This window comes from Pongo abelii, chromosome 19, assembly GCF_028885655.2.
Source record: "Pongo abelii isolate AG06213 chromosome 19, NHGRI_mPonAbe1-v2.0_pri, whole genome shotgun sequence".
Taxonomy (NCBI): domain Eukaryota; kingdom Metazoa; phylum Chordata; class Mammalia; order Primates; family Hominidae; genus Pongo; species Pongo abelii.
The window spans coordinates 26,145,624-26,171,395 of NC_072004.2; the positions used below are offsets into that span (position 1 = coordinate 26,145,624).

At 60.6% G+C, this 25,772-nt stretch overlaps 1 protein-coding gene across 5 annotated transcripts in view; it reads left to right on the forward strand.

Annotated features, from left to right (window-relative positions):
- Positions 1 to 25,772, forward strand: part of LOC129051245 (protein FAM182B-like) — a 272,890-nt gene that overhangs the window by 33,852 nt on the left and 213,266 nt on the right. The gene's annotated exons all lie outside the window — the stretch shown is intronic.

Here is a 25,772-nt window from a genome sequence, read left to right on the forward strand (position 1 = left end):
TAGGCGACCGTGACTGGCCTTGTCTTCTAGGATAGGTGGTGTCGCATTTCCTCTGCACTTCCTGTCTCATTCTTGAGGGACATCCTCTCCCCTGCTCCTGTGTGGACTGAGTCCCTTGATCTTGTGGCCGAAACGAATGTCAGGGAACCAGAGGGACTGGGCTGGGGCTGGGGCTGGGGCTGGGGCTGGGGCTGGGGCTGGGTGCAGGGGAAGTTGGGTCAGGGCTACCAGGGAGGAGGAGGGTTGCGGGTGGGGCGAATTCTGCAGAAACTTCTTTGCTCCTCTGATAGGCATTTGAAAACCTGGCTTGGGTCAGGCACAAGTCCCCCACCCACCGAATCACAGGTGTTCTTTGATTTCCCTTGGCTTTGACCGAAAGGTCACTTGTTCCCCCCTTCCACCGGCACATACCTGGACACCACGGTTTTTTTCGCCGTCTCCCGATAAGCCCCCGGTGACACACATTCACACCATGTGCTGTGGGATACGCCAGTGCCACGCGTGGTCACATGGTCTCCAGCTCGGATTCGCCCCTGTTCCTGCCCGCACGTGTCCTGTAAAGCGCGGTCAGCTTTCCGGGGCCCCAGGGCTTTCAGAAGCGGGGCAGGTCCCTGCTCTTTCGAAGGAGGAGGGAGGCAGAGGGCTGATGGATCAGTGAAGGTTCAGCTGACGCTGCGCCTTGAGACCTAGGGGATCATTCTGTGCTGCAGCGAGGCCCTGCCTGCCTCACCAGATGTGGTGAGCCCATCCTATCTCACTGGGAGGGGGCCAAAATCGGATCTGAACGGGAGTCCCCAGAACACAGCAGGCGTGCTGCATCGAGGCCCTGCCTGCCTCACCAGATGTGGTGAGCCCATCCTATCTCACTGGGAGGGGGCCAAAATCGGATCTGAACGGGAGTTCCCAGAACACAGCAGGCGTCCTGAAGCTCCCCTTCCCTCGTTGGAAGACGGCTCAAGGAGATCCTGAGGGCGGGACTGCTGGAGGTTTGACCCTGGGACACGGAACCGGCTGCCCCCTGTCCCACGGCGTCCCAAGCTGCACCCCGTATCCACACGCCGCTGAGGCTGCAGGGGGAGTCTCGCTGCAGCCGCGCAGAGGGGGCATTATTTAAAGGGGACGCAGCCTGACTGCCAGGAGCGGAGCGCGAGTCGGTCCGGCCAATGCGCATGCGCGAGGCGCGAGCGGCTTCTGCCGTCACAGTGCTTCCCACGGTTGTCTTAGAAACCGGTCCCTGAGGCTCGGCAAAGCAGGAGCCCTCCGTGGCAGTGCTTGGGTGGCGGGGCTCTGAGGCTCCGGCCTGACATCTCTACGGGGACGACGGGAACGTCTCCGGATGCCAGGAGTCGCAAAGGGCCGACCAGGATGAGGAAACCCCAGGCGGAGTCCGGGGGATGCAGCACGGCATCCCAGCCTCAGGCCTGCCCAGACGCTGTTGGGGTGAGTCTCCCCAAAAGTCGTGCCGCCGTCATCTCGAGGACAGGTCGGCCTGTGTGCCCCTGGGCTGTTCTCTCACCCGAGGGTCGTTCTCGTCGAGAGCAGAACCCCGCAGCCTCAGGGGTTGCCTGGAGGGGTGTGTTTCAATGCCTCTGCTGTATGACTCCGTGTGTGTGTGTGTGTGTGTGTGTGTCTCCCATTCTCTCTTCTCTCTCTGTCTCTCAGTCTCTGTGTCTTTCTTTCCCTCTCTCTGTCGGTTAGTGTGTGTGTGCCTTTGTGCAAAGATGACTTCCCAGTGTGTCAGGGACACACTTCCTGCAGATATGCGTCATGATTGTATCTCTCTCCAAGCGTCTTTCTGCTTCATTGGGCAGGTCTCATGACCCTGGATTTCTTGGCTTCCATACGTGTCTCAGACAGGGAAGCTTCCTTGTTCTCCAGGTTTCTCCTCATGGGTGGCTGGATTGCCTAGAATGAGCGCTAGGCGACCGTGACTGGTCTTGTCTTCTAGGATAGGTGGTGTCGCATTTCCTCTGCACTTCCTGTCTCATTCTTGAGGGACGTCCTCTCCCCTGCTCCAGTGTGGACTGACTCCCTTGATCTTGTGGCCGAAACGAATGTCAGGGAACCAGAGGGACTGGGCTGGGGCTGGGGCTGGGGCTGGGGCTGGGGTTGGGGCTGGGGCTTCGGCTGAGGCTGGGTGCAGGGGAAGTTGCGTCAGGGCTACCAGGGAAGAGGAGGGTTGCGGGTGGGGCGAATTCTGCAGAAACTTCTTTGCTCCTCTGATAGGCATTTGAAAACCTGGCTTGGGTCAGGCACAGCTCCCCCACCCACCGAATCCCAGGTGTTCTTTGATTTCCCTTGGCATTGACCGAAAGGTCACTTGTTCCCCCCTTCCACTGGCACATACCTGGAAACCACCGTTTGTTTCGCCATCTCCCGATATGCCCCCGGTGACACACATTCACACCATGTGCTGTGGGATACGCCAGTGCCACGCGTGGTCACATGGTCTCCAGCTCGGATTCGCCCCTGTTCCTGCCCGCACGTCTCCTGTAAAGCGCGATCGGCTTTCCGGGGCCCCAGGGCTTTTAGAGGCGTGGGAGGCCCCTGCTCTTTCGAAGGAGGAGGGAGGCAGAGGGCTGATGGATCAGTGAAGGTTCAGCTGACGCTGCGCCTTCAGACCTATGGGATCATTCTGTGCTGCATCGAGGCCCTGCCTGCCTCACCAGATGTGGTGAGCCCATCCTATCTCACTAGGAGGGGGCCAAAATCGAATCTGAACGGGAGTCCCCAGAACACAGCAGGCGTCCTGAAGCTCCCCTTCCCTCGTTGGAAGACAGCTCAAGGAGATCCTGAGGGCGGGACTGCTGGGGGTTTGGCCCTGGGACAGGGAACCGGCGGCCCCCTGTCCCACGGCATCCCAAGCTGCACCCCGTATCCACACGCCGCTGAGGCTACAGGGGGAGTCTCGCTGCAGCCGCGCAGAGGGGGCATTATTTAAAGGGGACGCAGCCTGACTGCCAGGAGCGGAGCGCGATTCGGTCCCGCCAATGCGCATGCGCGAGGCGCGAGCGGCTTCTGCCATCACAGTGCTTCCCACGGTTGTCTTAGAAACCGGTCCCTGAGGCTCGGCAAAGCAGGAGCGCTCCGTGGCAGTGCTTGTGTGGCGGGGCTCTGAGGCTCCGGCCTGACATGTCTACGGGGTCGACGGGAACGTCTCCGGATGCCAGGAGTCGCAAAGGGCCGACCAGGATGAGGAAACCCCAGGCGGAGTCCGGGGGAAGCAGCACGGCATCCCAGCCTCAGGCCTGCCCAGACGCTGTTGGGGTGAGTCTCCCCAAAAGTCGTGCCGCCGTCATCTCGAGGACAGGTCGGCCTGCGTGCCCCTGGGCTGTTCTCTCACCCGAGGGTCGTTCTCGTCGAGAGCAGAACCCCGCAGCCTCAGGGGTTGCCTGGAGGGGTGTGTTTCAATGCCTCTGCTGTATGACTCCGTGTGTGTGTGTGTGTGTGTGTGTGTGTGCGCAAAGATGATTTCCCAGTGCGTCAGGGACACACTTCCTGCAGATCCGTGTCATGATTGTATCTCTCTCCAAGCGTCTTTCTGCTTCATTGGGCAGGTCTCATGACCCTGGATTTCTTGGCTTCCATACGTGTCTCAGACAGGGAAGCTTCCTTGTTCTCCAGGTTTCTCCTCATGGGTGGGTGGATTGCCTAGAATGAGCGCTAGGCGACCGTGACTGGCCTTGTCTTCTAGGATAGGTGGTGTCGCATTTCCTCTGCACTTCCTGTCTCATTCTTGAGGGACATCCTCTCCCCTGCTCCTGTGTGGACTGAGTCCCTTGATCTTGTGGCCGAAAGGAATGTCAGGGAACCAGAGGGACTGGGCTGGGGCTGGGGCTGGGGCTGGGGCTGGGGCTGGGGCTGGGTGCAGGGGAAGTTGGGTCAGGGCTACCAGGGAGGAGGAGGGTTGCGGGTGGGGCGAATTCTGCAGAAACTTCTTTGCTCCTCTGATAGGCATTTGAAAACCTGGCTTGGGTCAGGCACAAGTCCCCCACCCACCGAATCACAGGTGTTCTTTGATTTCCCTTGGCTTTGACCGAAAGGTCACTTGTTCCCCCCTTCCACCGGCACATACCTGGACACCACGGTTTTTTTCGCCGTCTCCCGATAAGCCCCCGGTGACACACATTCACACCATGTGCTGTGGGATACGCCAGTGCCACGCGTGGTCACATGGTCTCCAGCTCGGATTCGCCCCTGTTCCTGCCCGCACGTGTCCTGTAAAGCGCGGTCAGCTTTCCGGGGCCCCAGGGCTTTCAGAAGCGGGGCAGGTCCCTGCTCTTTCGAAGGAGGAGGGAGGCAGAGGGCTGATGGATCAGTGAAGGTTCAGCTGACGCTGCGCCTTGAGACCTAGGGGATCATTCTGTGCTGCAGCGAGGCCCTGCCTGCCTCACCAGATGTGGTGAGCCCATCCTATCTCACTGGGAGGGGGCCAAAATCGGATCTGAACGGGAGTCCCCAGAACACAGCAGGCGTGCTGCATCGAGGCCCTGCCTGCCTCACCAGATGTGGTGAGCCCATCCTATCTCACTGGGAGGGGGCCAAAATCGGATCTGAACGGGAGTTCCCAGAACACAGCAGGCGTCCTGAAGCTCCCCTTCCCTCGTTGGAAGACGGCTCAAGGAGATCCTGAGGGCGGGACTGCTGGAGGTTTGACCCTGGGACACGGAACCGGCTGCCCCCTGTCCCACGGCGTCCCAAGCTGCACCCCGTATCCACACGCCGCTGAGGCTGCAGGGGGAGTCTCGCTGCAGCCGCGCAGAGGGGGCATTATTTAAAGGGGACGCAGCCTGACTGCCAGGAGCGGAGCGCGAGTCGGTCCGGCCAATGCGCATGCGCGAGGCGCGAGCGGCTTCTGCCGTCACAGTGCTTCCCACGGTTGTCTTAGAAACCGGTCCCTGAGGCTCGGCAAAGCAGGAGCCCTCCGTGGCAGTGCTTGGGTGGCGGGGCTCTGAGGCTCCGGCCTGACATCTCTACGGGGACGACGGGAACGTCTCCGGATGCCAGGAGTCGCAAAGGGCCGACCAGGATGAGGAAACCCCAGGCGGAGTCCGGGGGATGCAGCACGGCATCCCAGCCTCAGGCCTGCCCAGACGCTGTTGGGGTGAGTCTCCCCAAAAGTCGTGCCGCCGTCATCTCGAGGACAGGTCGGCCTGTGTGCCCCTGGGCTGTTCTCTCACCCGAGGGTCGTTCTCGTCGAGAGCAGAACCCCGCAGCCTCAGGGGTTGCCTGGAGGGGTGTGTTTCAATGCCTCTGCTGTATGACTCCGTGTGTGTGTGTGTGTGTGTGTGTGTCTCCCATTCTCTCTTCTCTCTCTGTCTCTCAGTCTCTGTGTCTTTCTTTCCCTCTCTCTGTCGGTTAGTGTGTGTGTGCCTTTGTGCAAAGATGACTTCCCAGTGTGTCAGGGACACACTTCCTGCAGATATGCGTCATGATTGTATCTCTCTCCAAGCGTCTTTCTGCTTCATTGGGCAGGTCTCATGACCCTGGATTTCTTGGCTTCCATACGTGTCTCAGACAGGGAAGCTTCCTTGTTCTCCAGGTTTCTCCTCATGGGTGGCTGGATTGCCTAGAATGAGCGCTAGGCGACCGTGACTGGTCTTGTCTTCTAGGATAGGTGGTGTCGCATTTCCTCTGCACTTCCTGTCTCATTCTTGAGGGACGTCCTCTCCCCTGCTCCAGTGTGGACTGACTCCCTTGATCTTGTGGCCGAAACGAATGTCAGGGAACCAGAGGGACTGGGCTGGGGCTGGGGCTGGGGCTGGGGCTGGGGTTGGGGCTGGGGCTTCGGCTGAGGCTGGGTGCAGGGGAAGTTGCGTCAGGGCTACCAGGGAAGAGGAGGGTTGCGGGTGGGGCGAATTCTGCAGAAACTTCTTTGCTCCTCTGATAGGCATTTGAAAACCTGGCTTGGGTCAGGCACAGCTCCCCCACCCACCGAATCCCAGGTGTTCTTTGATTTCCCTTGGCATTGACCGAAAGGTCACTTGTTCCCCCCTTCCACTGGCACATACCTGGAAACCACCGTTTGTTTCGCCATCTCCCGATATGCCCCCGGTGACACACATTCACACCATGTGCTGTGGGATACGCCAGTGCCACGCGTGGTCACATGGTCTCCAGCTCGGATTCGCCCCTGTTCCTGCCCGCACGTCTCCTGTAAAGCGCGATCGGCTTTCCGGGGCCCCAGGGCTTTTAGAGGCGTGGGAGGCCCCTGCTCTTTCGAAGGAGGAGGGAGGCAGAGGGCTGATGGATCAGTGAAGGTTCAGCTGACGCTGCGCCTTCAGACCTATGGGATCATTCTGTGCTGCATCGAGGCCCTGCCTGCCTCACCAGATGTGGTGAGCCCATCCTATCTCACTAGGAGGGGGCCAAAATCGAATCTGAACGGGAGTCCCCAGAACACAGCAGGCGTCCTGAAGCTCCCCTTCCCTCGTTGGAAGACAGCTCAAGGAGATCCTGAGGGCGGGACTGCTGGGGGTTTGGCCCTGGGACAGGGAACCGGCGGCCCCCTGTCCCACGGCATCCCAAGCTGCACCCCGTATCCACACGCCGCTGAGGCTACAGGGGGAGTCTCGCTGCAGCCGCGCAGAGGGGGCATTATTTAAAGGGGACGCAGCCTGACTGCCAGGAGCGGAGCGCGATTCGGTCCCGCCAATGCGCATGCGCGAGGCGCGAGCGGCTTCTGCCATCACAGTGCTTCCCACGGTTGTCTTAGAAACCGGTCCCTGAGGCTCGGCAAAGCAGGAGCGCTCCGTGGCAGTGCTTGGGTGGCGGGGCTCTGAGGCTCCGGCCTGACATGTCTACGGGGTCGACGGGAACGTCTCCGGATGCCAGGAGTCGCAAAGGGCCGACCAGGATGAGGAAACCCCAGGCGGAGTCCGGGGGAAGCAGCACGGCATCCCAGCCTCAGGCCTGCCCAGACGCTGTTGGGGTGAGTCTCCCCAAAAGTCGTGCCGCCGTCATCTCGAGGACAGGTCGGCCTGCGTGCCCCTGGGCTGTTCTCTCACCCGAGGGTCGTTCTCGTCGAGAGCAGAACCCCGCAGCCTCAGGGGTTGCCTGGAGGGGTGTGTTTCAATGCCTCTGCTGTATGACTCCGTGTGTGTGTGTGTGTGTGTGTGTGTGTGCGCAAAGATGATTTCCCAGTGCGTCAGGGACACACTTCCTGCAGATCCGTGTCATGATTGTATCTCTCTCCAAGCGTCTTTCTGCTTCATTGGGCAGGTCTCATGACCCTGGATTTCTTGGCTTCCATACGTGTCTCAGACAGGGAAGCTTCCTTGTTCTCCAGGTTTCTCCTCATGGGTGGGTGGATTGCCTAGAATGAGCGCTAGGCGACCGTGACTGGCCTTGTCTTCTAGGATAGGTGGTGTCGCATTTCCTCTGCACTTCCTGTCTCATTCTTGAGGGACATCCTCTCCCCTGCTCCTGTGTGGACTGAGTCCCTTGATCTTGTGGCCGAAAGGAATGTCAGGGAACCAGAGGGACTGGGCTGGGGCTGGGGCTGGGGCTGGGGCTGGGGCTGGGGCTGGGTGCAGGGGAAGTTGGGTCAGGGCTACCAGGGAGGAGGAGGGTTGCGGGTGGGGCGAATTCTGCAGAAACTTCTTTGCTCCTCTGATAGGCATTTGAAAACCTGGCTTGGGTCAGGCACAAGTCCCCCACCCACCGAATCACAGGTGTTCTTTGATTTCCCTTGGCTTTGACCGAAAGGTCACTTGTTCCCCCCTTCCACCGGCACATACCTGGACACCACGGTTTTTTTCGCCGTCTCCCGATAAGCCCCCGGTGACACACATTCACACCATGTGCTGTGGGATACGCCAGTGCCACGCGTGGTCACATGGTCTCCAGCTCGGCTTCGCCCCTGTTCCTGCCCGCACGTGTCCTGTAAAGCGCGGTCAGCTTTCCGGGGCCCCAGGGCTTTCAGAAGCGGGGCAGGTCCCTGCTCTTTCGAAGGAGGAGGGAGGCAGAGGGCTGATGGATCAGTGAAGGTTCAGCTGACGCTGCGCCTTGAGACCTAGGGGATCATTCTGTGCTGCAGCGAGGCCCTGCCTGCCTCACCAGATGTGGTGAGCCCATCCTATCTCACTGGGAGGGGGCCAAAATCGGATCTGAACGGGAGTCCGCAGAACACAGCAGGCGTGCTGCATCGAGGCCCTGCCTGCCTCACCAGATGTGGTGAGCCCATCCTATCTCACTGGGAGGGGGCCAAAATCGGATCTGAACGGGAGTCCCCAGAACGCAGCAGGCGTCCTGAAGCTCCCCTTCCCTCGTTGGAAGACGGCTCAAGGAGATCCTGAGGGCGGGACTGCTGGAGGTTTGACCCTGGGACACGGAACCGGCTGCCCCCTGTCCCACGGCGTCCCAAGCTGCACCCCGTATCCACACGCCGCTGAGGCTGCAGGGGGAGTCTCGCTGCAGCCGCGCAGAGGGGGCATTATTTAAAGGGGACGCAGCCTGACTGCCAGGAGCGGAGCGCGAGTCGGTCCGGCCAATGCGCATGCGCGAGGCGCGAGCGGCTTCTGCCGTCACAGTGCTTCCCACGGTTGTCTTAGAAACCGGTCCCTGAGGCTCGGCAAAGCAGGAGCCCTCCGTGGCAGTGCTTGGGTGGCGGGGCTCTGAGGCTCCGGCCTGACATCTCTACGGGGACGACGGGAACGTCTCCGGATGCCAGGAGTCGCAAAGGGCCGACCAGGATGAGGAAACCCCAGGCGGAGTCCGGGGGATGCAGCACGGCATCCCAGCCTCAGGCCTGCCCAGACGCTGTTGGGGTGAGTCTCCCCAAAAGTCGTGCCGCCGTCATCTCGAGGACAGGTCGGCCTGTGTGCCCCTGGGCTGTTCTCTCACCCGAGGGTCGTTCTCGTCGAGAGCAGAACCCCGCAGCCTCAGGGGTTGCCTGGAGGGGTGTGTTTCAATGCCTCTGCTGTATGACTCCGTGTGTGTGTGTGTGTGTGTGTGTGTCTCCCATTCTCTCTTCTCTCTCTGTCTCTCAGTCTCTGTGTCTTTCTTTCCCTCTCTCTGTCGGTTAGTGTGTGTGTGCCTTTGTGCAAAGATGACTTCCCAGTGTGTCAGGGACACACTTCCTGCAGATATGCGTCATGATTGTATCTCTCTCCAAGCGTCTTTCTGCTTCATTGGGCAGGTCTCATGACCCTGGATTTCTTGGCTTCCATACGTGTCTCAGACAGGGAAGCTTCCTTGTTCTCCAGGTTTCTCCTCATGGGTGGCTGGATTGCCTAGAATGAGCGCTAGGCGACCGTGACTGGTCTTGTCTTCTAGGATAGGTGGTGTCGCATTTCCTCTGCACTTCCTGTCTCATTCTTGAGGGACGTCCTCTCCCCTGCTCCAGTGTGGACTGACTCCCTTGATCTTGTGGCCGAAACGAATGTCAGGGAACCAGAGGGACTGGGCTGGGGCTGGGGCTGGGGCTGGGGCTGGGGTTGGGGCTGGGGCTTCGGCTGAGGCTGGGTGCAGGGGAAGTTGCGTCAGGGCTACCAGGGAAGAGGAGGGTTGCGGGTGGGGCGAATTCTGCAGAAACTTCTTTGCTCCTCTGATAGGCATTTGAAAACCTGGCTTGGGTCAGGCACAGCTCCCCCACCCACCGAATCCCAGGTGTTCTTTGATTTCCCTTGGCATTGACCGAAAGGTCACTTGTTCCCCCCTTCCACTGGCACATACCTGGAAACCACCGTTTGTTTCGCCATCTCCCGATATGCCCCCGGTGACACACATTCACACCATGTGCTGTGGGATACGCCAGTGCCACGCGTGGTCACATGGTCTCCAGCTCGGATTCGCCCCTGTTCCTGCCCGCACGTCTCCTGTAAAGCGCGATCGGCTTTCCGGGGCCCCAGGGCTTTTAGAGGCGTGGGAGGCCCCTGCTCTTTCGAAGGAGGAGGGAGGCAGAGGGCTGATGGATCAGTGAAGGTTCAGCTGACGCTGCGCCTTCAGACCTATGGGATCATTCTGTGCTGCATCGAGGCCCTGCCTGCCTCACCAGATGTGGTGAGCCCATCCTATCTCACTAGGAGGGGGCCAAAATCGAATCTGAACGGGAGTCCCCAGAACACAGCAGGCGTCCTGAAGCTCCCCTTCCCTCGTTGGAAGACAGCTCAAGGAGATCCTGAGGGCGGGACTGCTGGGGGTTTGGCCCTGGGACAGGGAACCGGCGGCCCCCTGTCCCACGGCATCCCAAGCTGCACCCCGTATCCACACGCCGCTGAGGCTACAGGGGGAGTCTCGCTGCAGCCGCGCAGAGGGGGCATTATTTAAAGGGGACGCAGCCTGACTGCCAGGAGCGGAGCGCGATTCGGTCCCGCCAATGCGCATGCGCGAGGCGCGAGCGGCTTCTGCCATCACAGTGCTTCCCACGGTTGTCTTAGAAACCGGTCCCTGAGGCTCGGCAAAGCAGGAGCGCTCCGTGGCAGTGCTTGGGTGGCGGGGCTCTGAGGCTCCGGCCTGACATGTCTACGGGGTCGACGGGAACGTCTCCGGATGCCAGGAGTCGCAAAGGGCCGACCAGGATGAGGAAACCCCAGGCGGAGTCCGGGGGAAGCAGCACGGCATCCCAGCCTCAGGCCTGCCCAGACGCTGTTGGGGTGAGTCTCCCCAAAAGTCGTGCCGCCGTCATCTCGAGGACAGGTCGGCCTGCGTGCCCCTGGGCTGTTCTCTCACCCGAGGGTCGTTCTCGTCGAGAGCAGAACCCCGCAGCCTCAGGGGTTGCCTGGAGGGGTGTGTTTCAATGCCTCTGCTGTATGACTCCGTGTGTGTGTGTGTGTGTGTGTGTGTGTGCGCAAAGATGATTTCCCAGTGCGTCAGGGACACACTTCCTGCAGATCCGTGTCATGATTGTATCTCTCTCCAAGCGTCTTTCTGCTTCATTGGGCAGGTCTCATGACCCTGGATTTCTTGGCTTCCATACGTGTCTCAGACAGGGAAGCTTCCTTGTTCTCCAGGTTTCTCCTCATGGGTGGGTGGATTGCCTAGAATGAGCGCTAGGCGACCGTGTCTGGCCTTGTCTTCTAGGATAGGTGGTGTCGCATTTCCTCTGCATTTCCTGTCTCATTCTTGAGGGACATCCTCTCCCCTACTCCTGTGTGGACTGAGTCCCTTGATCTTGTGGCCGAAACGAATGTCAGGGAACCAGAGGGACTGGGCTGGGGCTGGGGCTGGGGCTGGGTGCAGGGGAAGTTGGGTCAGGGCTACCAGGGAGGAGGAGGGTTGCAGGTGGGGCGAATTCTGCAGAAACTTCTTTGCTCCTCTGATAGGCATTTGAAAACCTGGCTTGGGTCAGGCACAAGTCCCCCACCCACCGAATCACAGGTGTTCTTTGATTTCCCTTGGCTTTGACCGAAAGGTCACTTGTTCCCCCCTTCCACCGGCACATACCTGGACACCACCGTTTTTTTCGCCGTCTCCCGATATGCCCCCGGTGACACACATTCACACCATGTACTGTGGGATACGCCAGTGCCACGCGTGGTCACATGGTCTCCAGCTCGGATTCGCCCCTGTTCCTGCCCGCACGTGTCCTGTAAAGCGCGGTCAGCTTTCCGGGGCCCCAGGGCTTTCAGAAGCGGGGCAGGTCCCTGCTCTTTCGAAGGAGGAGGGAGGCAGAGGGCTGATGGATCAGTGAAGGTTCAGCTGACGCTGCGCCTTGAGACCTAGGGGATCATTCTGTGCTGCAGCGAGGCCCTGCCTGCCTCACCAGATGTGGTGAGCCCATCCTATCTCACTGGGAGGGGGCCAAAATCGGATCTGAACGGGAGTCCCCAGAACACAGCAGGCGTCCTGAAGCTCCCCTTCCCTCGTTGGAAGAAGGCTCAAGGAGATCCTGAGGGCGGGACTGCTGGAGGTTTGGCCCTGGGACACGGAACCGGCTGCCCCCTGTCCCATGGCGTCCCAAGCTGCACCCCGTATCCACACGCCGCTGAGGCGGCAGGGGGAGTCTCGCTGCAGCCGCGCAGAGGGGGCATTATTTAAAGGGGACGCAGCCTGACTGCCAGGAGCGGAGCGCGAGTCGGTCCGGCCAATGCGCATGCGCGAGGCGCGAGCGGCTTCTGCCGTCACAGTGCTTCCCACGGTTGTCTTAGAAACCGGTACCTGAGGCTCGGCAAAGCAGGAGCCCTCCGTGGCAGTGCTTGGGTGGCGGGGCTCTGAGGCTCCGGCCTGACATCTCTACGGGGACGACCGGAATGTCTCCGGATGCCAGGAGTCGCAAAGGGCCGACCAGGATGAGGAAACCCCAGGCGGAGTCCGGGGGAAGCAGCACGGCATCCCAGCCTCAGGCCTGCCCAGACGCTGTTGGGGTGAGTCTCCCCAAAAGTCGTGCCGCCGTCATCTCGAGGACAGGTCGGCCTGCGTGCCCCTGGGCTGTTCTCTCACCCGAGGGTCGTTCTCGTCGAGAGCAGAACCCCGCAGCCTCAGGGGTTGCCTGGAGGGGTGTGTTTCAATGCCTCTGCTGTATGACTCCGTGTGTGTGTGTGTGTGTGTGTGTGTGCAAAGATGATTTCCCAGTGCGTCAGGGACACACTTCCTGCAGATCCGTGTCATGATTGTATCTCTCTCCAAGCGTCTTTCTGCTTCATTGGGCAGGTCTCATGACCCTGGATTTCTTGGCTTCCATACGTGTCTCAGACAGGGAAGCTTCCTTGTTCTCCAGGTTTCTCCTCATGGGTGGGTGGATTGCCTAGAATGAGCGCTAGGCGACCGTGACTGGCCTTGTCTTCTAGGATAGGTGGTGTCGCATTTCCTCTGCACTTCCTGTCTCATTCTTGAGGGACATCCTCTCCCCTGCTCCTGTGTGGACTGAGTCCCTTGATCTTGTGGCCGAAACGAATGTCAGGGAACCAGAGGGACTGGGCTGGGGCTGGGGCTGGGGCTGGGGTTGGGGCTGGGGCTTCGGCTGGGGCTGGGTGCAGGGGAAGTTGCGTCAGGGCTACCAGGGAGGAGGAGGGTTGCGGGTGGGGCGAATTCTGCAGAAACTTCTTTGCTCCTCTGATAGGCATTTGAAAACCTGGCTTTGGTCAGGCACAGCTCCCCCACCCACCGAATTCCAGGTGTTCTTTGATTTCCCTTGGCATTGACCGAACGGTCACTTGTTCCCCCCTTCCACTGGCACATACCTGGACACCACCGTTTGTTTCGCCATCTCCCGATATGCCCCCGGTGACACACATTCACACCATGTGCTGTGGGATACGCCAGTGCCACGCGTGGTCACATGGTCTCCAGCTCGGATTCGCCCCTGTTCCTGCCCGCACGTCTCCTGTAAAGCGCGATCGGCTTTCCGGGGCCCCAGGGCTTTTAGAGGCATGGGAGGCCCCTGCTCTTTCGAAGGAGGAGGGAGGCAGAGGGCTGATGGATCAGTGAAGGTTCAGCTGACGCTGCGCCTTCAGACCTATGGGATCATTCTGTGCTGCATCGAGGCCCTGCCTGCCTCACCAGATGTGGTGAGCCCATCCTATCTCACTGGGAGGGGGCCAAAATCGGATCTGAACGGGAGTCCCCAGAACACAGCAGGCGTCCTGAAGCTCCCCTTCCCTCGTTGGAAGACGGCTCAAGGAGATCCTGAGGGCGGGACTGCTGGAGGTTTGGCCGTGGGACACGGAACCGGCTGCCCCCTGTCCCACGGCGTCCCAAGCTGCACCCCGTATCCACACGCCACTGAGGCTGCAGGGGGAGTCTCGCTGCAGCCGCGCAGAGGGGGCATTATTTAAAGGGGACGCAGCCTGACTGCCAGGAGCGGAGCGCGAGTCGGTCCGGTCAATGCGCATACGCGAGGCGCGAGCGGCTTCTGCCGTCACAGTGCTTCCCACGGTTGTCTTAGAAACCGGTCCCTGAGGCTCGGCAAAGCAGGAGCCCTCCGTGGCAGTGCTTGGGTGGCGGGGCTCTGAGGCTCCGGCCTGACATCTCTACGGGGACGACGGGAACGTCTCCGGATGCCAGGAGTCGCAAAGGGCCGACCAGGATGAGGAAACCCCAGGCGGAGTCCGGGGGATGCAGCACGGCATCCCAGCCTCAGGCCTGCCCAGACGCTGTTGGGGTGAGTCTCCCCAAAAGTCGTGCCGCCGTCATCTCGAGGACAGGTCGGCCTGTGTGCCCCTGGGCTGTTCTCTCACCCGAGGGTCGTTCTCGTCGAGAGCAGAACCCCGCAGCCTCAGGGGTTGCCTGGAGGGGTGTGTTTCAATGCCTCTGCTGTATGACTCCGTGTGTGTGTGTGTGTGTGTGTGTGCGCAAAGATGATTTCCCAGTGCGTCAGGGACACACTTCCTGCAGATCCGTGTCATGATTGTATCTCTCTCCAAGCGTCTTTCTGCTTCATTGGGCAGGTCTCATGACCCTGGATTTCTTGGCTTCCATACGTGTCTCAGACAGGGAAGCTTCCTTGTTCTCCAGGTTTCTCCTCATGGGTGGGTGGATTGCCTAGAATGAGCGCTAGGCGACCGTGACTGGCCTTGTCTTCTAGGATAGGTGGTGTCGCATTTCCTCTGCATTTCCTGTCTCATTCTTGAGGGACATCCTCTCCCCTACTCCTGTGTGGACTGAGTCCCTTGATCTTGTGGCCGAAACGAATGTCAGGGAACCAGAGGGACTGGGCTGGGGCTGGGGCTGGGGCTGGGTGCAGGGGAAGTTGGGTCAGGGCTACCAGGGAGGAGGAGGGTTGCGGGTGGGGCGAATTCTGCAGAAACTTCTTTGCTCCTCTGATAGGCATTTGAAAACCTGGCTTGGGTCAGGCACAAGTCCCCCACCCACCGAATCACAGGTGTTCTTTGATTTCCCTTGGCTTTGACCGAAAGGTCACTTGTTCCCCCCTTCCACCGGCACATACCTGGACACCACCGTTTTTTTCGCCGTCTCCCGATATGCCCCCGGTGACACACATTCACACCATGTACTGTGGGATACGCCAGTGCCACGCGTGGTCACATGGTCTCCAGCTCGGATTCGCCCCTGTTCCTGCCCGCACGTGTCCTGTAAAGCGCGGTCAGCTTTCCGGGGCCCCAGGGCTTTCAGAAGCGGGGCAGGTCCCTGCTCTTTCGAAGGATGAGGGAGGCAGAGGGCTGATGGATCAGTGAAGGTTCAGCTGACGCTGCGCCTTGAGACCTAGGGGATCATTCTGTGCTGCAGCGAGGCCCTGCCTGCCTCACCAGATGTGGTGAGCCCATCCTATCTCACTGGGAGGGGGCCAAAATCGGATCTGAACGGGAGTCCCCAGAACACAGCAGGCGTCCTGAAGCTCCCCTTCCCTCGTTGGAGGACGGCTCAAAGAGATCCTGAGGGCGGGACTGCTGGAGGTTTGGCCCTGGGACACGGAACCGGCTGCCCCCTGTCCCACGGCGTCCCAAGCTGCACCCCGTATCCACACGCCGCTGAGGCGGCAGAGGGAGTCTCGCTGCAGCCGCGCAGAGGGGGCATTATTTAAAGGGGACGCAGCCTGACTGCCAGGAGCGGAGCGCGAGTCGGTCCGGCCAATGCGCATGCGCGAGGCGCGAGCGGCTTCTGCCGTCACAGTGCTTCCCACGGTTGTCTTAGAAACCGGTACCTGAGGCTCGGCAAAGCAGGAGCCCTCCGTGGCAGTGCTTGGGTGGCGGGGCTCTGAGGCTCCGGCCTGACATCTCTACGGGGACGACGGAATGTCTCCGGATGCCAGGAGTCGCAAAGGGCCGACCAGGATGAGGAAACCCCAGGCGGAGTCCGGGGGAAGCAGCACGGCATCCCAGCCTCAGGCCTGCCCAGACGCTGTTGGGGTGAGTCTCCCCAAAAGTCGTGCCGCCGTCATCTCGAGGACAGGTCGGCCTGCGTGCCCCTGGGCTGTTCTCTCACCCGAGGGTCGTTCTCGTCGAGAGCAGAACCCCGCAGCCTCAGGGGTTGCCTGGAGGGGTGTGTTTCAATGCCTCTGCTGTATGACTCCGTGTGTGAGTGTGTGTGTGTGTGTGTGTGTGCAAAGATGATTTCCCAGTGCGTCAGGGACACACTTCCTGCAGATCCGTGTCATGATTGTATCTCTCTCCAAGCGTCTTTCTGCTTCATTGGGCAGGTCTCATGACCCTGGATTTCTTGGCTTCCATACGTGTCTCAGACAGGGAAGCTTCCTTGTTCTCCAGGTTTCTCCTCATGGGTGGGTGGATTGCCTAGAATGAGCGCTAGGCGACCGTGACTGGCCTTGTCTTCTAGGATAGGTGGTGTCGCATTTCCTCTGCACTTCCTGTCTCATTCTTGAGGGACATCCTCTCCCCTGCTCCTGTGTGGACTGAGTCCCTTGATCTTGTGGCTGAAACGAATGTCAGGGAACCAGAGGGACTGGGCTGGGGCTGGGGCTGGGGCTGGGGCTGGGGCTGGGGCTGGGGATGGGTGCAGGGGAAGTTGGGTCAGGGCTACCAGGGAGGAGGAGGGTTGCGGGTGGGTCGAATTCTGCAGAAACTTCTTTGCTCCTCTGATAGGCATTTGAAAACCTGGCTTGGGTCAGGCACAAGTCCCCCACCCACCGAATCACAGGTGTTCTTTGATTTCCCTTGGCTTTGACCGAAATGTCACTTGTTCCCCCCTTCCACCGGCACATACCTGGACACCACCGTTTCTTTCGCCGTCTCCCGATATGCCCCCGGTGACACACATTCACACCATGTACTGTGAGATACGCCAGTGCCACGCGTGGTCACATGGTCTCCAGCACGGATTCGCCCCTGTTCCTGCCCGCACGTGTCCTGTAAAGCGCGGTCAGCTTTCCGGGGCCCCAGGGCTTTCAGAAGCGGAGCAGGTCCCTGCTCTTTCGAAGGAGGAGGGAGGCAGAGGGCTGATGGATCAGTGAAGGTTCAGCTGACGCTGCGCCTTGAGACCTAGGGGATCATTCTGTGCTGCAGCGAGGCCCTGCCTGCCTCACCAGATGTGGTGAGCCCATCCTATCTCACTGGGAGGGGGCCAAAATCGGATCTGAACGGGAGTCCCCAGAACACAGCAGGCGTCCTGAAGCTCCCCTTCCCTCGTTGGAAGACGGCTCAAGGAGATCCTGAGGGCGGGACTGCTGGAGGTTTGGCCCTGGGACACGGAACCGGCTGCCCCCTGTCCCACGGCGTCCCAAGCTGCACCCCGTATCCACACGCCGCTGAGGCGGCAGGGGGAGTCTCGCTGCAGCCGCGCAGAGGGGGCATTATTTAAAGGGGACGCAGCCTGACTGCCAGGAGCGGAGCGCGAGTCGGTCCGGCCAATGCGCATGCGCGAGGCGCGAGCGGCTTCTGCCGTCACAGTGCTTCCCACGGTTGTCTTAGAAACCGGTACCTGAGGCTCGGCAAAGCAGGAGCCCTCCGTGGCAGTGCTTGGGTGGCGGGGGTCTGAGGCTCCGGCCTGACATCTCTACGGGGTCGACGGGAACGTCTCCGGATGCCAGGAGTCGCAAAGGGCCGACCAGGATGAGGAAACCCCAGGCGGAGTCCGGGGGAAGCAGCACGGCATCCCAGCCTCAGGCCTGCCCAGACGCTGTTGGGGTGAGTCTCCCCAAAAGTCGTGCCGCCGTCATCTCGAGGACAGGTCGGCCTGCGTGCCCCTGGGCTGTTCTCTCACCCGAGGGTCGTTCTCGTCGAGAGCAGAACCCCGCAGCCTCAGGGGTTGCCTGGAGGGGTGTGTTTCAATGCCTCTGCTGTATGACTCCGTGTGTGTGTGTGTGTGTGTGTGTGTGTGCAAAGATGATTTCCCAGTGCGTCAGGGACACACTTCCTGCAGATCCGCGTCATGATTGTATCTCTCTCCAAGCGTCTTTCTGCTTCATTGGGCAGGTCTCATGACCCTGGATTTCTTGGCTTCCATACGTGTCCCAGACAGGGAAGCTTCCTTGTTCTCCAGGTTTCTCCTCATGGGTGGCTGGATTGCCTAGAATGAGCGCTAGGCGACCGTGACTAGCCTTGTCTTCTAGGATGGGTGGTGTCGCATTTCCTCTGCACTTCCTGTCTCATTCTTGAGGGACATCCTCTCCCCTGCTCCAGTGTGGACTGACTCCCTTGATGTTGTGGCCGAAACGAATGTCAGGGACCCAGAGGGACTGGGCTGGGGCTGGGGCTGGGGCTGGGGCTGGGGCTGGGGCTGGGGCTGCGGCTGGGGCTGGGTGCAGGGGAAGTTGCGTCAGGGCTACCAGGGAGGAGGAGGGTTGCGGGTGGGGCGAATTCTGCAGAAACTTCTTTGCTCCTCTGATAGGCATTTGAAAACCTGGCTTGGGTCAGGCACAGGTCCCCCACCCACCGAATCCCAGGTGTTCTTTGATTTTCCTTGGCATGGACCGAAAGGTCACTTGTTCCCCCCTTCCACTGGCACATACCTGGACACCACCGTTTGTTTCGCCGTCTCCCGATATGCCCCCGGTGACACACATTCACACCATCTGCTGTGGGATACGCCAGTGCCACGCGTGGTCACATGGTCTCCACCTCGGATTCGCCCCTGTTCCTGCCCGCACGTGTCCTGTAAAGCGCGGTCGGCTTTCCGGGGCCCCAGGGCTTTTAGAAGCGGGGCAGGCCCCTGCTCTTTCGAAGGAGGAGGGAGGCAGAGGGCTGATGGATCAGTGAAGGTTCAGCTGACGCTGCGACTTCCGACCTAGGGGATCATTCTGTGCTGCCGCGAGGCCCTGCCTGCCTCACCAGATGTGGTGAGCCCATCCTATCTCACTGGGAGGGGGCCAAAATCGGATCTGAACGGGAGTCCCCAGAATACAGCAGGCGTGCTGCATCGAGGCCCTGCCTGCCTCACCAGATGTGGTGAGCCCATCCTATCTCACTGGGAGGGGGCCAAAATCGCATCTGAACGGGAGTCCCCAGAACACAGCAGGCGTCCGGAAGCTCCCCTTCCCTCGTTGGAAGACGGCTCAAGGAGATCCTGAGGGCGGGACTGCTGGAGGTTTGGCCCTGGGACACGGAACCGGCTGCCCCCCGTCCCACGGCGTCCCAAGCTGCACCCCGTATCCACACGCCGCTGAGGCTGCAGGGGGAGTCTCGCTGCAGCCGCGCAGAGGGGGCATTATTTAAAGGGGACGCAGCCTGACTGCCAGGAGCGGAGCGCGAGTCGGTCCGGCCAATGCGCATGCGCGAGGCGCGAGCGGCTTCTGCCGTCACAGTGCTTCCCACGGTTGTCTTAGAAACCGGTCCCTGAGGCTCGGCAAAGCAGGAGCCCTCCGTGGCAGTGCTTGGGTGGCGGGGCTGTGAGGCTCCGGCCTGACATCTCTACGGGGTCGACGGGAACGTCTCCGGATGCCAGGAGTCGCAAAGGGCCGACCAGGATGAGGAAACCCCAGGCGGAGTCCGGGGGAAGCAGCACGGCATCCCAGCCTCAGGCCTGCCCAGACGCTGTTGGGGTGAGTCTCCCCAAAAGTCGTGCCACCGTCATCTCGAGGACAGGTCGGCCTGTGTGCCCCTGGGTTGTTCTCTCACCCGAGGGTCGTTCTCGTCGAGAGCAGAACCCCGCAGCCTCAGGGATTGCCTGGAGGTGTGTGTTTCAATGCCTCTGCTGTATGACTCCGTGTGTGTGTGTGTGTGTGTGTGTGCAAAGATGATTTCCCAGTGCGTCAGGGACACACTTCCTGCAGATCCGTGTCATGATTGTATCTCTCTCCAAGCGTCTTTCTGCTTCATTGGGCAGGTCTCATGACCCTGGATTTCTTGGCTTCCATACGTGTCTCAGACAGGGAAGCTTCCTTGTTCTCCAGGTTTCTCCTCATGGGTGGGTGGATTGCCTAGAATGAGCGCTAGGCGACCGTGACTGGCCTTGTCTTCTAGGATAGGTGGTGTCGCATTTCCTCTGCATTTCCTGTCTCATTCTTGAGGGACATCCTCTCCCCTGCTCCTGTGTGGACTGAGTCCCTTGATCTTGTGGCCGAAACGAATGTCAGGGAACCAGAGGGACTGGGCTGGGGCTGGGACTGGGGCTGGGGCTGGGGCTGGGGCTGGGGCTGGGTGCAGGGGAAGTTGCGTCAGGGCTACCAGGGAGGAGGAGGGTTGCGGGTGGGGCGAATTCTGCAGAAACTTCTTTGCTCCTCTGATAGGCATTTGAAAACGTGGCGTGGGTCAGGCACAGGTCCCCCACCCACCGAATCCCAGGTGTTCTTTGATTTTCCTTGGCATGGACCGAAAGGTCACTTGTTCCCTCCTTCCACTGGCACATACCTGGGCACCACCGTTTGTTTCGCCGTCTCCCGATATGCCCCCGGTGACACACATTCACACCATGTGCTGTGGGATACGCCAGTGCCACGCGTGGTCACATGGTCTCCACCTCGGATTCGCCCCTGTTCCTGCCCGCACGTGTCCTGTAAAGCGCGGTCGGCTTTCCGTGGCCCCAGGGCTTTTAGAAGCGGGGCAGGCCCCTGCTCTTTCGAAGGAGGAGGGAGGCAGAGGGCTGATGGATCAGTGAAGGTTCAGCTGACGCTGCGCCTTGCGACCTATGGGATCATTCTGTGCTGCAGCGAGGCCCTGCCTGCCTCACCAGATGTGGTGAGCCCATCCTATCTCACTGGGAGGGGGCCAAAATCGGATCTGAACGGGAGTCCCCAGAACACAGCAGGCGTCCTGAAGCTCCCCTTCCCTCGTTGGAAGACGGCTCAAGGAGATCCTGAGGGCGGGACTGCTGGAGGTTTGGCCCTGGGACACGGAACCGGCTGCCCCCTGTCCCACGGCGTCCCAAGCTGCACCCCGTATCCACACGCCGCTGAGGCTGCAGGGGGAGTCTCGCTGCAGCCGCGCAGAGGGGGCATTATTTAAAGGGGACGCAGCCTGACTGCCAGGAGCGGAGCGCGAGTCGGTCCGGCCAATGCGCATGCGCGAGGCGCGAGCGGCTTCTGCCGTCACAGTGCTTCCCACGGTTGTCTTAGAAACCGGTCCCTGAGGCTCGGCAAAGCAGGAGCCCTCCGTGGCAGTGCTTGGGTGGCGGGGCTCTGAGGCTCCGGCCTGACATCTCTACGGGGTCGACGGGAACGTCTCCGGATGCCAGGAGTCGCAAAGGGCCGACCAGGATGAGGAAACCCCAGGCGGAGTCCGGGGGAAGCAGCACGGCATCCCAGCCTCAGGCCTGCCCAGACGCTTTTGGGGTGAGTCTCCCCAAAAGTCGTGCCGCCGTCATCTCGAGGACAGGTCGGCCTGTGTGCCCCTGGGCTGTTCTCTCACCCGAGGGTCGTTCTCGTCGAGAGCAGAACCCCGCAGCCTGAGGGGTTGCCTGGAGGGGTGTGTTTCAATGCCTCTGCTGTATGACTCCGTGTGTGTGTCTGTGTGTGTGTGAGCGCAAAGATGGTTGCCCAGTGCGTCAGGGACACACTTCCTGCAGATCCGTGTCATGACTGTATCTCTCTCCAAGCGTCTTTCTGCTTCATTGGGCAGGTCTCATGACCCTGGATTTCTTGGCTTCCATACGTGTCTCAGACAGGGAAGCTTCCTTGTTCTCCAGGTTTCTCCTCATGGGTGGGTGGATTGCCTAGAATGAGCGCTAGGCGACCGTGACTGGCCTTGTCTTCTAGGATAGGTGGTGTCGCATTTCCTCTGCACTTCCTGTCTCAATCTTGAGGGACATCCTCTCCCCTGCTCCAGTGTGGACTGACTCTCTTGATCTTGTGGCCGAAACGAATGTCAGGGACCCAGAGGGACTGGGCTGGGGCTGGGGCTGGGGCTGGGGCTGGGGCTGGGGCTGGGGCTGCGGCTGGGGCTGGGTGCAGGGGAAGTTGCGTCAGGGCTACCAGGGAGGAGGAGGGTTGCGGGTGGGGCGAATTCTGCAGAAACATCTTTGCTCCTCTGATAGGCGTTTGAAAACCTGGCTTGGGTCAGGCACAGGTCCCCCACCCACCGAATCCCAGGTGTTCTTTGATTTTCCTTAACATGGACCGAAAGGTCACTTGTTCCCCCCTTCCACTGGCACATACCTGGACACCACCGTTTGTTTCGCCGTCTCCCGATATGCCCCCGGTGACACACATTCACACCATGTGCTGTGGGATACGCCAGTGCCACGCGTGGTCACATGGTCTCCACCTCGGATTCGCCCCTGTTCCTGCCCGCACGTGTCCTGTAAAGCGCGGTCGGCTTTCCGGGGCCCCAGGGCTTTTAGAAGCGGGGCAGGCCCCTGCTCTTTCGAAGGAGGAGGGAGGCAGAGGGCTGATGGATCAGTGAAGGTTCAGCTGACGCTGCGCCTTGCGACCTATGGGATCATTCTGTGCTGCAGCGAGGCCCTGCCTGCCTCACCAGATGTGGTGAGCCCATCCTATCTCACTGGGAGGGGGCCAAAATCGGATCTGAACGGGAGTCCCCAGAACACAGCAGTCGTCCTGAAGCTCCCCTTCCCTCGTTGGAAGACGGCTCAAGGAGATCCTGAGGGCGGGACTGCTGGAGGTTTGGCCCTGGGACACGGAACCGGCTGCCCCCTGTCCCACGGCGTCCCAAGCTGCACCCCGTATCCACACGCCGCTGAGGCTGCAGGGGGAGTCTCGCTGCAGCCGTGCAGAGGGGGCATTATTTAAAGGGGACGCAGCCTGACTGCCAGGAGCGGAGCGCGAGTCGGTCCGGCCAATGCGCATGCGCGAGGCGCGAGCGGCTTCTGCCATCACAGTGCTTCCCACGGTTGTCTTAGAAACCGGTCCCTGAGGCTCGGCAAGGCAGGAGCCCTCCGTGGCAGTGCTTGGGTGGCGGGGCTCTGAGGCTCCGGCCTGACATCTCTACGGGGACGACGGGAACGTCTCCGGATGCCAGGAGTCGCAAAGGGCCGACCAGGATGAGGAAACCCCAGGCGGAGTCCGGGGGATGCAGCACGGCATCCCAGCCTCAGGCCTGCCCAGACGCTGTTGGGGTGAGTCTCCCCAAAAGTCGTGCCGCCGTCATCTCGAGGACAGGTCGGCCTGTGTGCCCCTGGGCTGTTCTCTCACCCGAGGGTCGTTCTCGTCGAGAGCAGAACCCCGCAGCCTCAGGGGTTGCCTGGAGGGGTGTGTTTCAATGCCTCTGCTGTATGACTCCGTGTGTGTGTGTGTGTGTGTGTGTCTCCCATTCTCTCTCCTCTCTCTGTCTCTCAGTCTCTGTGTCTTTCTTTCCCTCTCTCTGTCGGTTAGTGTGTGTGTGCCTTTGTGCAAAGATGACTTCCCAGTGTGTCAGGGACACACTTCCTGCAGATATGCGTCATGATTGTATCTCTCTCCAAGCGTCTTTCTGCTTCATTGGGCAGGTCTCATGACCCTGGATTTCTTGGCTTCCATACGTGTCTCAGACAGGGAAGCTTCCTTGTTCTCCAGGTTTCTCCTCATGGGTGGCTGGATTGCCTAGAATGAGCGCTAGGCGACCGTGACTGGCCTTGTCTTCTAGGATAGGTGGTGTCGCATTTCCTCTGCACTTCCTGTCTCATTCTTGAGGGACATCCTCTCCCCTGCTCCAGTGTGGACTGACTCCCTTGATCTTGTGGCCGAAACGAATGTCAGGGAACCAGAGGGACTGGGCTGGGGCTGGGGCTGGGGCTGGGGCTGGGGCTGGGGCTGGGGCTTCGGCTGGGGCTGGGTGCAGGGGAAGTTGCGTCAGGGCTACCAGGGAGGAGGAGGGTTGCGGGTGGGGCGAATTCTGCAGAAACTTCTTTGCTCCTCTGATAGGCATTTGAAAACCTGGCTTGGGTCAGGCACAGCTCCCCCACCCACCGAATCCCAGGTGTTCTTTGATTTCCCTTGGCATTGACCGAAAGGTCACTTGTTCCCCCCTTCCACTGGCACATACCTGGACACCACCGTCTGTTTCGCCATCTCCCGATATGCCCCCGGTGACACACATTCACACCATGTGCTGTGGGATACGCCAGTGCCACGCGTGGTCACATGGTCTCCAGCTCGGATTCGCCCCTGTTCCTGCCCGCACGTCTCCTGTAAAGCGCGGTCGGCTTTCCGGGGCCCCAGGGCTTTTAGAGGCGTGGCTGGCCCCTGCTCTTTCGAAGGAGGAGGGAGGCAGAGGGCTGATGGATCAGTGAAGGTTCAGCTGACGCTGCGCCTTCAGACCTATGGGATCATTCTGTGCTGCATCGAGGCCCTGCCTGCCTCACCAGATGTGGTGAGCCCATCCTATCTCACTAGGAGGGGGCCAAAATCGGATCTGAACGGGAGTCCCCAGAACACAGCAGGCGTCCTGAAGCTCCCCTTCCCTCGTTGGAAGACAGCTCAAGGAGATCCTGAGGGCGGGACTGCTGGGGGTTTGGCCCTGGGACAGGGAACCGGCGGCCCCCTGTCCCACGGCATCCCAAGCTGCACCCCGTATCCACACGCCGCTGAGGCTACAGAGGGAGTCTCGCTGCAGCCGCGCAGAGGGGGCATTATTTAAAGGGGACGCAGCCTGACTGCCAGGAGCGGAGCGCGATTCGGTCCCGCCAATGCGCATGCGCGAGGCGCGAGCGGCTTCTGCCATCACAGTGCTTCCCACGGTTGTCTTAGAAACCGGTCCCTGAGGCTCGGCAAAGCAGGAGCGCTCCGTGGCAGTGCTTGTGTGGCGGGGCTCTGAGGCTCCGGCCTGACATGTCTACGGGGTCGACGGGAACGTCTCCGGATGCCAGGAGTCGCAAAGGGCCGACCAGGATGAGGAAACCCCAGGCGGAGTCCGGGGGAAGCAGCACGGCATCCCAGCCTCAGGCCTGCCCAGACGCTGTTGGGGTGAGTCTCCCCAAAAGTCGTGCCGCCGTCATCTCGAGGACAGGTCGGCCTGCGTGCCCCTGGGCTGTTCTCTCACCCGAGGGTCGTTCTCGTCGAGAGCAGAACCCCGCAGCCTCAGGGGTTGCCTGGAGGGGTGTGTTTCAATGCCTCTGCTGTATGACTCCGTGTGTGTGTGTGTGTGTGTGTGTGTGTGCGCAAAGATGATTTCCCAGTGCGTCAGGGACACACTTCCTGCAGATCCGTGTCATGATTGTATCTCTCTCCAAGCGTCTTTCTGCTTCATTGGGCAGGTCTCATGACCCTGGATTTCTTGGCTTCCATACGTGTCTCAGACAGGGAAGCTTCCTTGTTCTCCAGGTTTCTCCTCATGGGTGGGTGGATTGCCTAGAATGAGCGCTAGGCGACCGTGACTGGCCTTGTCTTCTAGGATAGGTGGTGTCGCATTTCCTCTGCATTTCCTGTCTCATTCTTGAGGGACATCCTCTCCCCTGCTCCTGTGTGGACTGAGTCCCTTGATCTTGTGGCCGAAACGAATGTCAGGGAACCAGAGGGACTGGGCTGGGGCTGGGGCTGGGGTGGGTGCAGGGGAAGTTGGGTCAGGGCTACCAGGGAGGAGGAGGGTTGCGTGTGGGGCAAATTCTGCAGAAACTTCTTTGCTCCTCTGATAGGCATTTGAAAACCTGGCTTGGGTCAGGCACAAGTCCCCCACCCACCGAATCACAGGTGTTCTTTGATTTCCCTTTTCTTTGACCGAAAGGTCACTTGTTCCCCCCTTCCACCGGCACATACCTGGACACCACCGTTTTTTTCGCCGTCTCCCGATATGCCCCCGGTGACACACATTCACACCATGTACTGTGGGATACGCCAGTGCCACGCGTGGTCACATGGTCTCCAGCTCGGATTCGCCCCTGTTCCTGCCCGCACGTGTCCTGTAAAGCGCGGTCAGCTTTCCGGGGCCCCAGGGCTTTCAGAAGCGGGGCAGGTCCCTGCTCTTTCGAAGGAGGAGGGAGGCAGAGGGCTGATGGATCAGTGAAGGTTCAGCTGACGCTGCGCCTTGAGACCTAGGGGATCATTCTGTGCTGCAGCGAGGCCCTGCCTGCCTCACCAGATGTGGTGAGCCCATCCTATCTCACTGGGAGGG